Source organism: Acipenser ruthenus, chromosome 11, assembly GCF_902713425.1.
Source record: "Acipenser ruthenus chromosome 11, fAciRut3.2 maternal haplotype, whole genome shotgun sequence".
NCBI classification, from domain to species: domain Eukaryota; kingdom Metazoa; phylum Chordata; class Actinopteri; order Acipenseriformes; family Acipenseridae; genus Acipenser; species Acipenser ruthenus.
This window is the reverse complement of record NC_081199.1, coordinates 40814026-40825216: the sequence shown is the minus strand read 5'-3', so window position 1 is coordinate 40825216 and position 11191 is coordinate 40814026. Positions and strand designations below refer to the sequence as shown.

General features: G+C 37.4%; 1 long non-coding RNA gene across 2 annotated transcripts; it reads left to right on the top strand.

Moving 5' to 3' along the window:
- The first annotated feature begins 318 nt into the window (after positions 1 to 318).
- Positions 319 to 2871, top strand: LOC131739331 (uncharacterized). 2 transcript variants are annotated; one of them, XR_009330483.1, is made up of 3 exons: positions 319 to 355; positions 1664 to 1744; positions 2267 to 2871. It is a non-coding gene; the product is annotated as an uncharacterized LOC131739331 (long non-coding RNA). The 2 variants fall into 2 exon arrangements; XR_009330482.1 differs by having other exon boundaries at positions 2232 to 2871.
- Positions 2872 to 11191: the final 8320 nt, after the last annotated feature.

Genomic DNA, 11191 nt, shown 5'->3' with positions numbered 1-11191 from the left:
TGCCTAATTCACTTTGTATTTATCAAGCTAGCTGAGCTAGTTAGTCACATCTCAGTATTACTTCATGTATACACACCATCAGCACAGCCTGTAAATAAACATTTTATTAAATAGATCTTTATTTCTTGTGTGACAGAGTAGGGGGAGGAGAGAGAAAAAAATGTAGTTTTGGGGTTTACAAAAAGACTACACCCCCAGAATGCCACTGGAGTGAGCCAGGGAGAGTTTCACCTGACTCTAATTTAATTAGCAACACCTGCCTGTAATTAGCAGGCAGGTATTTAAGCAGGTCAGAAATTTTTGGTGTTTGCTGTCTGTGTGAAGCTTGGAGTAGACCTAGGTGGTCAAAGAAAAGGTACTGTGTGAACCTTGGAGTATTGTTTAAACTTGTAGACTGTGTGAACCATGGAGTATTGTTTAAACTTGTAGACTGTGAACCTTGGAGTATTGTTTATACTTGTAGACTGTGTGAACCTTGGAATATTAATAATTTTTATTATTATTATTTATTTTTTAGCAGTCTCCCTTATCCTGGACGACTTACAATTGTTACAAGATATCACATTATGCATTATTTTACATTATACAGATATCACATTATTTTTACATTTACCCATTTATACAGTTGGGTTTTTACTGAAGCAATCTAGGTAAAGTACCTTGCTCAAGGGTACAACAGCAGTGTCCCCCACTGGGGATTGAACCCATGACCCTCCAGTCAAGAGTCCAGAGCCCTAACCACTACTCCACACTGCTGCCCATTGTTTAAACTTGTAGACTGTGAACCTTGGCGTATTGTTTAAACTTGTAGACTGTGTTTAACAAGTGGTTTTGTAATCAGTAAATGGCTTAGCCGTAGGAATAATTAGAACTGAAGAAAAGTTTAGTTTAGCACTCCAATGGGAGTTAGGTTTTGGTTTATTATTTTGTTTTGTAAATAATGAAAGCGCTTTTAAAAGTGCCATTTTGTGTCTCGGTCTGCTGTGACCAGAGAAGACTCTGTTACTCTTGGTAATTATTGTTGTATTTGAAAATTGTCTTGCTTATTGCAAACCCTGATTTAATTTGCATGCCTGGAAGTCATTTTGCTATGTCTGTTGACAGCATGATGAGGTGCAATAGGATCGGCTCTGGCTTTTTGACAGTCACTGTCCACTGTGGCTCGGCAGCAGGGTCACATGACTGCCTCTCTGTCTTTGGGGCAGAATTTTCTGGAGGTGCTCAGTCAGTTACGATCTTGTTAAAGACAAGAAATGGCACAACCTGCCCCACAACCAGAAAAGACCAGTGTAACAGGCAGTGTTGTGTGATTCACTGACGTTATGGGTTCTGTCCCCTGTTGGTGAGATGAGGCTAAAAGCCTTAAAACCACGAATGCAGACGGGCCTGGCTCTTTTTTCATGGAGTTTAAGATGCTCGCTTGTGGAGTGTGGGGTTGTTTGTTCGTGCCCAGCCTCCGCCCAGTTGCATATGGAAGCACAGGACCAACTATGCTGATTAAACCAACCTGGTACCACAAAGTCATGTCCTTTTTTCTAGTCCTGGGAAGCAGCCACAGTGAAAGTATGACTGCAGTCTTCATACTGTTCTAGCAGGGACCTATAGATGTAGCGGGCTGTTAATAATTAAAATGCTTGCAATGTTTCCCTTTCATCTCCTGCAGTTTCATTGTACAGGGTTCCTTCCCACCTCCACGTCTGCCCGAGAAAGCACACCATGTGTGTTGTAATAGAACAGAAGAAAGGTAAATCAAAGAGAATAAATAATTGTGATTGTTTTCTATATACATAAAAGAAATGTCTACCTGCCAACCATGGCCATTGATACTGATTACCACCCTCTAATTTATTAAACATGATTTTTTTTAAATGTTATAGTTGTGCTTTTATCTAACTCTATGTAAAGTTTCTGCTTAGAGCTTACCGCCTGCTTAAATATGGAAACCAATGCGCAATTTGGTCTGACCCTTTCATGCCTTGGCACCATTTCTGTAAATTGACAAATCAGTGTATTAAGATCAGGCTCTTAAAGAGGCATCTCTGTTTAAAAGATGTACAGTAATATATGTTTAAAATATATGAAGAAAAATCACTTGGAAGCTAGTGTGCCTGTTCAAAATACTTTAAAGGGGTTAAATATTTGCAATAAATTAATTAAAAACTAAGATAAAAAAAAAAGATTGCAGTCTTGCCAAGGTTGAAGCCCAACAGCCAGGTTGTGTTTTATATTAGATCCCTGAACTCCTGGCACATCTGCTTGCCAACAGAGGAACAACTGGAGAACACTAAACCGTCAAGCTGGTGGCACAGACGCTGCAGGCCCTGCTCCGTCTCCAGTTGTAGAGGAGAATTGCTTATTTGAGGTCTCCAAAGATGTTCCTCAGCTGTGCCTGTATTCTTGAAGGTCATTGAAGTCGAATTCGATTTTAGATTTTTAAACAGTAGATTTGCTTTTGTTTATTTGTTTCTGTAACAAACCTGTGATTTTCCCAAATACACATTCACACCAAAAAAAATGGAAGCAATTTGTTTCATTAGCACTTCAAAAGGAGAAAGAAGTTGATTGAACGTCTGCATGAGCCCCCAGTGGAGAAACTGAGATCTTCATTATCCAATCATGTCTCTAACTTGCCAAATAGTCTATTGCTTGGGGAGAGTGGGACCTGGCTTTATAAAAACTTCATCGTGTCCCAGCTGAGTGCACTATTACACACAGAAATACAACTAGTTTTAATGAGCATAGATAAAACAAAGCTCTGCTTACTAAGTACACCCTCGATAATGAAACTATATTCATTTCATTACAAACTATTCATAATTACAATGTACTTAATGCATACTTTTTTTTAGACAATATAACTCTAACTCTAACCCTAACCTTAACCCTAACTCTATCCCTAATCCTAACCCTAACGGTTTTCTGGTACACTTATGTGCTTACATATATCATACAACATTTTTACAAATTAAGTAGATTGTAACTATGCATAATAGTATTGTAACTATATCTAAGTACACATTTATTTACTAAGTAACTATTATGTAACTACACAGTAATTAGAGACACAATGGAAAAGTGACCCAATAAATATATTTCCATATTCCTGGGAGCTTGTCACAATGAGAGCTGACAGTGTGTCAGTGTTGATAAGGTACCAGAAAGTGCTGAAACAGGTTTGATACTTTATTATTATTATTATTATTATTATTATTATTATTATTATTATTATTATTATTTATTTCTTAGCAGACGCCCTTATCCAGGGCGACTTACAATCGTAAGCGAAAACATTTCAAGCGTTACAATACAAGTAATACAATAAGAGCAAGAAATACAATAACTTTTGTTCAAATTTGCACTGAATCTTGCTTAGAAAACTTGTAACAAAACTCTGGAAAATTACAGAGCTTATCATAGTTTGTACCCTTGCTGAATAGTGTATAGCAAACTAAAGAGATATTGCCCTTGGTTTTGATGTAATGAATGTTTACCATGGCTACACTACAGTGATTAAAAGCCCAGTTGCATTTTTATTGTGCAAGAGAATGATTATGAATGCCAAGACCACTTGTTCATAATTATTCCGAAAAGATTACAAATGCATTGCCTAATTCATGTGTTTGTTAATAGTTTAAGTGTCTTGATTATAAATGGAATGAGTACTAATATATTTGTTAGGCCTTTTAAATGCCACGATTATAAATGTAACGGCTGTTTTGTGTATTACTGCAGTGTTCTATGACTGGGATTATAGATGTTCATCTCTCTGGTATTTGCTTGTAGCTCGAGTGTAATCATTCTCAATACTGTGGTTATTCATGTGTTTCCAGATGGTTTCTGTGGTGACCTGGATGTGAATACAAAGTATACAAAGTGAGGGCCAAGCTCAGTCCCATTAATAGAACCTTATCCCAGTTTATCACTTTCGACTTTGATACAGGATGAGTTTACTGTCAGGTCAGTCCTGTCTTTATTGGCAGGGTGTCAAACTCTTTTTGTTTTAATTAGCACGGCACAGCAGGATTTAGCCAAGCCTGGACGTGAACAGGGTGCCAGTGTTAATGCTCCTGCTCTCCAAAGGAGTGCCGTGGTCTCATTAATATTGGGGGAGCTCAAGGCTCACAAGGTGTGGCTGCTGGACTGGTATTCTGCTTCCCTGACTGAAGTCTAAGGTGAAACAAGAAGGGTAAGAGTGGGTAACCTAGGCATGTCATTGATGCTTCATCATTGGGGTCCTTTTAGACCTGACTTGACAAGCTTTTGAGATCAGCCAATTACTAGGAACCGGACACACACTATGTGATAATAATAATAATACATTTACCACCATTGTTGGATAAATAAAACAAAACTAAACAGAAAAGTTAAAGCACAATATGTTATTTCAGATACCAGCTCACTCTGTGCAATCAGCATCTGTTGAGTTAGTTGTAAACCCTGAAGGACCTGATCATGACAAATCTTGTTATGGGTATTTTGACAAATAGATTAATAAACCACCATGCGTCATTTATGAACGTCCTTTGTGTTCCATCTGTGTAAAAGAGAAAACATTTGTGTCTCTTATGGAGATAATTAAGTAACCTTCCTTGTTTTTTTTTGTTGTACCCTGAGTATACTCAAGTGTGTGCAACATAACTCAGCAAGCTGCAGCAGGTTGAAATACAATGACACCCTCATCAGCTATGCCTCCAAAGACAAAAAGGGTACAAAAAACAGTCAACAGTGTCATCACATTTGATACTGTGTCAAAAGCAACCCTGCTGTTCAAAGGAAAGAGACTTGCTTGTTGCTGGGAAGAGATAAAGGGCACAGAATTTTTGGATCATGTTTTGCCAGCTGTATATCCAAAAGAGACACTGTACAGGAAAATATTTAAAAAAAAAAAAAAAAAAATATTGTAGGCATTTCAAATGAGGAGATATGGCAATGCCATCATGTTTTGCCTCAGCATGGGTTAATGCTAGTACCGGAATAGCCAACATGCTGGTATGGAAAAAGGACTCAGACTGCATAGCAGTTCAAGACATTCCAGGTTTTACTTCATTACAACCCCAGAGAATAACACAGCTAGAACCAAACATCTAAGTAATATAATGCAAGGTCTCATTATTAACATTGTCAAGTTTGTTATTCTGTTCATGCATAGGCATGATATAAACTGGTATCAACAACGTCATCAGCTTGTATAGTGTGTCATGATGAATGCATCTTAATGTGCTTTACCAGTGAAATGCAAAGATGTCATTTCACAGCAAGCAGACTGGCAATCTTACCAATTAAAAAAGCGAGTGAGTGAGTCTTTTGTTAAGTTCTGATCTGTAGTATCGAAGGCCCCCCACCAATGGTAAAATTAAATTAAATGTATAAAAAAGACCAAGCAGCACATCTTGCACTGTCATGGTGTGAACTCAGAGCTTCAGGATTTGAATCTGAGCCAAACGGCCGGCCCGTGAGTGGAATGCTGCAAAACAATTATCCCCAATGAGCACGATCACCTCAAATACACTTGTGTTTAATGGACCAAGGTGAATGTTACTGCCAGTAGCAGAACAGGAAGTAATCTGTAAAGAGCAAAGTCTACATAATAAGTATAAAGCAATGTGCACTACATGCTGTAAACAGAAGAGGAAATCAATTGCAGATGATATACTGTATATATAACTTGATAGATAAGTGAAAGTTAGTTCTGTTCAACTATTTAATGTTTTTTTTTCTGTGCATATTATTTTTACTTGGAAATTTATGCTATAAAAGTATGTGTAATTCATATTTCTCAATGGCATAAAAAGACTGTGTTATTATTTATTTATTTTAAAACATAAAGGTCGATTTCACCCATTCTTTGCTTGAATTGAAAAATAAAGATCGAACCCCCCCCCCCCCCCCCCCGGTAAATTCTGTCTAAAATAAACGTTGACATTAATCGTCGACTTGGCAAAATAAATAAATAAATAAATAAATAAATAATACCAAGCATATATATATATACTGTTACTATTAAAAAAGAAAGAATAAAACAGAATAAAAAACAAGCACAACACTTTAGCTCTGCATTGCAAGCCATTTATTCAAATACTATTTTAACACAATTATCTATGTTCATAGACCATTAATTTCCTGCAGTGAAACAGTGCTTATATTAGCTTCACATAAAATGCTTGCAATTTCAAAGCTATGCAGTAATTAAAATGAAAACAGCTCCTAATTCACAGCCTTGAATTTAAACAGATGCTTAAATCCTATTCTTTCTAATTTAATAAGAGGCATTGGAGATTTGCTTGGACTCTAACAGTGGCACTGGCACTGCTGTCTGAAATGGCACTATATGTCTTGGCATGCGTTCCGTATCTGGAGAGACAGAAATCGAGAAGCCCCTAATATCTGCAGCAAGCTGATTTCAAGGAAATGTCACAGTACTGACCTGTATCTGCCAGGTTAAGTGCCATCCTATAATTTGGATTGGAGTCCACTGGCAGTACTGAGCAGTAAGCTTTGAGTCTTCAGAATGCTTCATAAATGGATAGCGTTGTACGTTTTTAAGCTAGAATTACCCCAGCCCCTCACAGACAATTTCCGCCTGGGGGGCTGTGCCCTTAAATAAATCACAATATCTTCCAAAGTATAGACAGCACAGGCATGGTTCAGGGCTTGAATTCAAGGTAACCCTTTGGGCATCAAGACTAAAACCTCAGGTGTGATAAAAGTCTTAATCAGTACCACACTGGAAGGAGATATCCAGAAAAAATACATAAAAAAACAACAAGCGCTTTTCATTTTTTTATGTTCTATAGTCATTTATTCAACTTGTAGCATATGAAAAGAGCCAGATTTTCAGTGCTTCACTAACATGTCTACTATACTGGGTAAAAATTTTGAACAAAGGGATCAAATTCTACAGGAGTTTTTACAAAGCTAAGCCCAAGGGTCCCCAAACCTCTCCAAAAATAAACATTGTGTAAATCTTTATGTCAATTGATACACTAAGTTCTAAAAGGGATGTTACCTTCTGGCACCTCACATGCTAGCCATTGCCACATGCATTTGCCTTTGAAAGGCTTTTTTTTTGCCCTTATCATTCAAGAGGTGGGCGTGTTTGTTTGCACATCGATTACTCTGTGATGGATTGGGCTACAAACAAAGTAAAGGTGTGACCTCCCCTACAACGTGATCAGGGAGACTTTACCGTCATCAAGGTTGTAAGACGAGAGCAGCAAAACGCAAGCTAGTCGATTGCTTTTGTTTCGGATGCATGGGGGTACTAGACACATTGTGAATGGGATATCTCAGCGGTGAAATGACGGATTCGAAAAATTCCTTCGCTGTTTGACGGTAGGAAAACAACGATTTTGATATCGAGTCAGCTTTTTTTCTCTTTTGCTTTTGTAATATTACAAATGAGTTATGAAATATAATATTTACGTGCAGTTCCGTGTTCCGCCCGCGGGACTAGAGGGCGTAAGAGGATAACACTCTTTGAAGTGGGCAATAAGCCAAAATAAAAACAAGGCCAATAGACTTGAAGATATTGGGTTGTATGCTTCAATCCTTTAGCGTGTCAGTTAAAGCATTGCAATTTTATGCATTTACTGTCACGCTAGTGATTTATGAGGTTGAATTGAAAAGACCCTGTAGTTGGCACACCACCCTGATCAAGATTATAAACGCAGGACACTTGCTGCTCTCAGGTGAAGCACCTGTTTGAAGCAACACCTCAGAGCAGTTAAAATGGCCACTGTTGCCTATTTTCCCCATTTCCACCATTGTTTGTACAGTCGCCGTTACCATTCACAAGGAGAGACTTTTAAAGTCATAGAAAATATTTTATATTTGAATAACAGAAGCAATGAATGGACTGATGTTGCAGATCATAAGGCAGCAGACGATGTGACACCTCAAAGCCAGTGATGTACTGTGTGTGCTGTAGCTTTTATATGTGGGGGGTGTTATCATGGAGAGTTTTCTCATAAAAGCAGCATGCATCTAGCTTTGCAACCTTCAGGCTTGCAGATAAGAGTTAATTTCAGTATGTGTGTTTTATCAGCCTGTGCTTTACTTAAGTGATAAAGGATGCAACAGCATTACTCACCAGGATATTTTCAGTTCTTTGCATTGGGGAGAGCGTTGCAGAGATTGGCATCGGATGAGTGAACGGGGGAATTTAACCAGACCCTTTTCAATAAGGATATGCATCTGTAACACATCCTCTTCTTGTTCTTTACCTCTTTTACTCAGATGCAAATGTTTAAATGGTTTTGTGCTCAGGCTGATTGGAGACACGACACAATACTCTTTTGTGAAATGAATCAGTAAATAATGCAATCAGAAGAAGGCTTGTCATCAAAGCGATTGCTCCATGCAAAATAAATTAAAGAAGTGAGACAGATCAGTGGGAAGCCTGAATATGTATTAAGAAACAAAAGAAAGGAAAGATGTTAAGCCGATAAAGAAAAAAAAAATCTAATTGCCCACAATTAAACGTGCGTCTGTCCTCATCTGAATAATGTATCATAGAAAAACTAAAAGACAATATTAAAAATGCACAGAAAGAATGCAGAAGTAGATGAAGAAAAGCTGTTTAAACAAAAGGGCTTTAAAATGTCTCAACTGTAGCTGTCTCTGTTAAAGTATTACCAGTATAGTATAACAACATTGAGGTCCTCCTTTTTTCAATGTGTTTAAATGGTTGGGTTTCTTCCTTTAGCTACAGTGGAACTTGCAATGGCATTCATAACCTCATTAGACCAAATTAGCTGCAGCAGCTTGAATGACAGAAGCATGTGAGCCTGAAGCTAAACCTACATTTACTGTAGGGGCTAAAATCTAACAAGAAGAGTAAAAGAAGAGTATAACTCTAAAAAAGTAAAACTGTAGCTTTATTTCACTCTGTGCAGATTTTATTTGCAGATGCTTGTATTTATGTAACTCTCGGTAATTACACCTTAAAAAAAACGATCTAGTGCTTGATAATAAAGTTCATTGATCGTTTAAGAACATAATTGATAATTATGAACGAGTGAACGCATTTAACTAACTGCTGCAGTGCTGGGATACTGGTCTTAAAAATGAATCCCGCTGAAGTAAAAGTCTTTACCTGCTTGATGCCTTACACAGATTGAAAACCGCAGGAACAAAATTGATGTATTGCTTGGGGGAGGTCAAATAATTATTTCATAACTACCCAACTGTGCAATTTTGGCACAGCTGTTAATTGTGAAATGATGACACCAATATGAATTTTATGTACAAATCCCTTTTGACATATATTAATGTGGCTTGGGTTGAGCTTATATCTTACGTGAAAGATGCTTTCCTTGTATTGTGTCACAACCGTTCTTCCATAAAAAAAAATCTGTGAACAAAACAGAATTATACAAATGTAGGATATTGTGGGAACTTAGTGGTGAAGGCAGGCAAGCGGTAGGAATTGCAGGTTCAGAAAACATAAATGAAGAAACTTGCAGTTAAATACTGGTGAGCACACTTTTATTTTAAAAGTCCCAGGTTGAACTGAGGCTAGACTGAATTGGTAATCTGTTATCCAATTTAGCCTGACCACAATGCACATCATTTTTACAACAGCAGTCACAGGTATGTACACATGATATACATAACTGGTCTACTTTGCTGAAAAGCAGGACCAAGACTGCCAGCAGAGCTCCACAGTAAAAGATTTGGCATTTTGAGGTACTTCCAAAAAGCCATTATTTCCATGCTTCATATGATCAACGATGAGTTGGAAATATTTTCTGTACAGTGTAAGATCAGTAAATAAAATATTAATTAGAAAAAAAGAAAGAAAAAACAACTGTGCTTGTCTCTGCCTGCCTGCCTAACATATGGTATTCAAGTAATCTCTTATGAGTCTGTATTGCTACTGTTGTGAAGAACAAACACGACTCAGTAAGTATCCGGGCTTCTGCTTAAAGACCTTGCATCAAAGATTTTGGAAACGCAAGTCGAACTAAGCACAAATGGCCAAACTACTTTACAAGTACAACACCTTGCTCATTATAAACTGAGCAGCAGAAAACAAACCAGAATCATTAGATGCCCACTTGCATTGCATTGAGATTCACTTTAGTCAAAAAAGCCATCTGTACCTTTGATCATTGGCAGACAGATACTTGGAATGCTTGCAAGAAATTCTCCATAACATTAAAGTCCATATCTCGCATAGAAAATCATTTTTTGGCTTTCGGACCGTACTTAGGTTACCTTCATAATGGGCAAGAAATGACATCTCACAGGTCGATTTTAATGCCTTGAGAGGCATAAAAAGATCAATAATGCCGGAAAACATCAATCACGCACTGAAGATGCACGGAGTTGGCGTGATCACTAGAGGAAAACATGCCGTGAAAAGGTACCGGTATACAATGGCTTCACAGTGTGAAAGCGATCATTCTAATTTCTCCGACAAATTGAACAATCTGTATGACACTATTATAGTACAGTTTAATAAAATATAATCAGATAGTATTATAAAATAGGTGGCATATGGGCTTTAAAGTGACTCACTACAGCTTATTCAAGAGGCTACATAGATATTCAATGGCAGCCAGCATCTTGATTGAACTTTTTCTGTTATTGTATCCTCAAAATAAAAAAAAAGTCTCTCAGCCATATGAAAAAACAAGAAAACAAAACTGCCATTTCACTACAGTGAACAAGCATTACATTGGGAAATAACATTTGCCAACTAAGATTTGCGCAGGTGGCCAACTAAATAAGCTTAAAAAAGTGTACAGTGCTGCAGCAATCAAAGGTTATACAAACATGACAACTTCAAGCTCGACACCTTAAATCTGTACTACCTTCATTACTTGGGCAACCATAATGGGTGGCAGGTATTAGAAAATATACAAAGGTCAAACCACTACTGAAAAATCCAACTTTAATAATAGTTCTGACTTTAGCATACTTTTTAGATGCCTACACTGTAGAACAAGTCTACCCTGATTTCTATTTTATCGAATTTCTAGGCCTACAATGTAATATTTTTTGCATGGCTGAGCATTATGCGTTTAGTCTTTTCAGCCTCATGAGTCCAAAGGATACAACTTGTATAACCAATTCCTAATTCGGTGTCTTTCCTGGGTTATTGGACTTACTGTGTGCTTTTCTTCTCTTAAGTTTTTGCATTAGCATTTTACTTTAATGTATTCTAAACTCTAGGACATGCTTCATC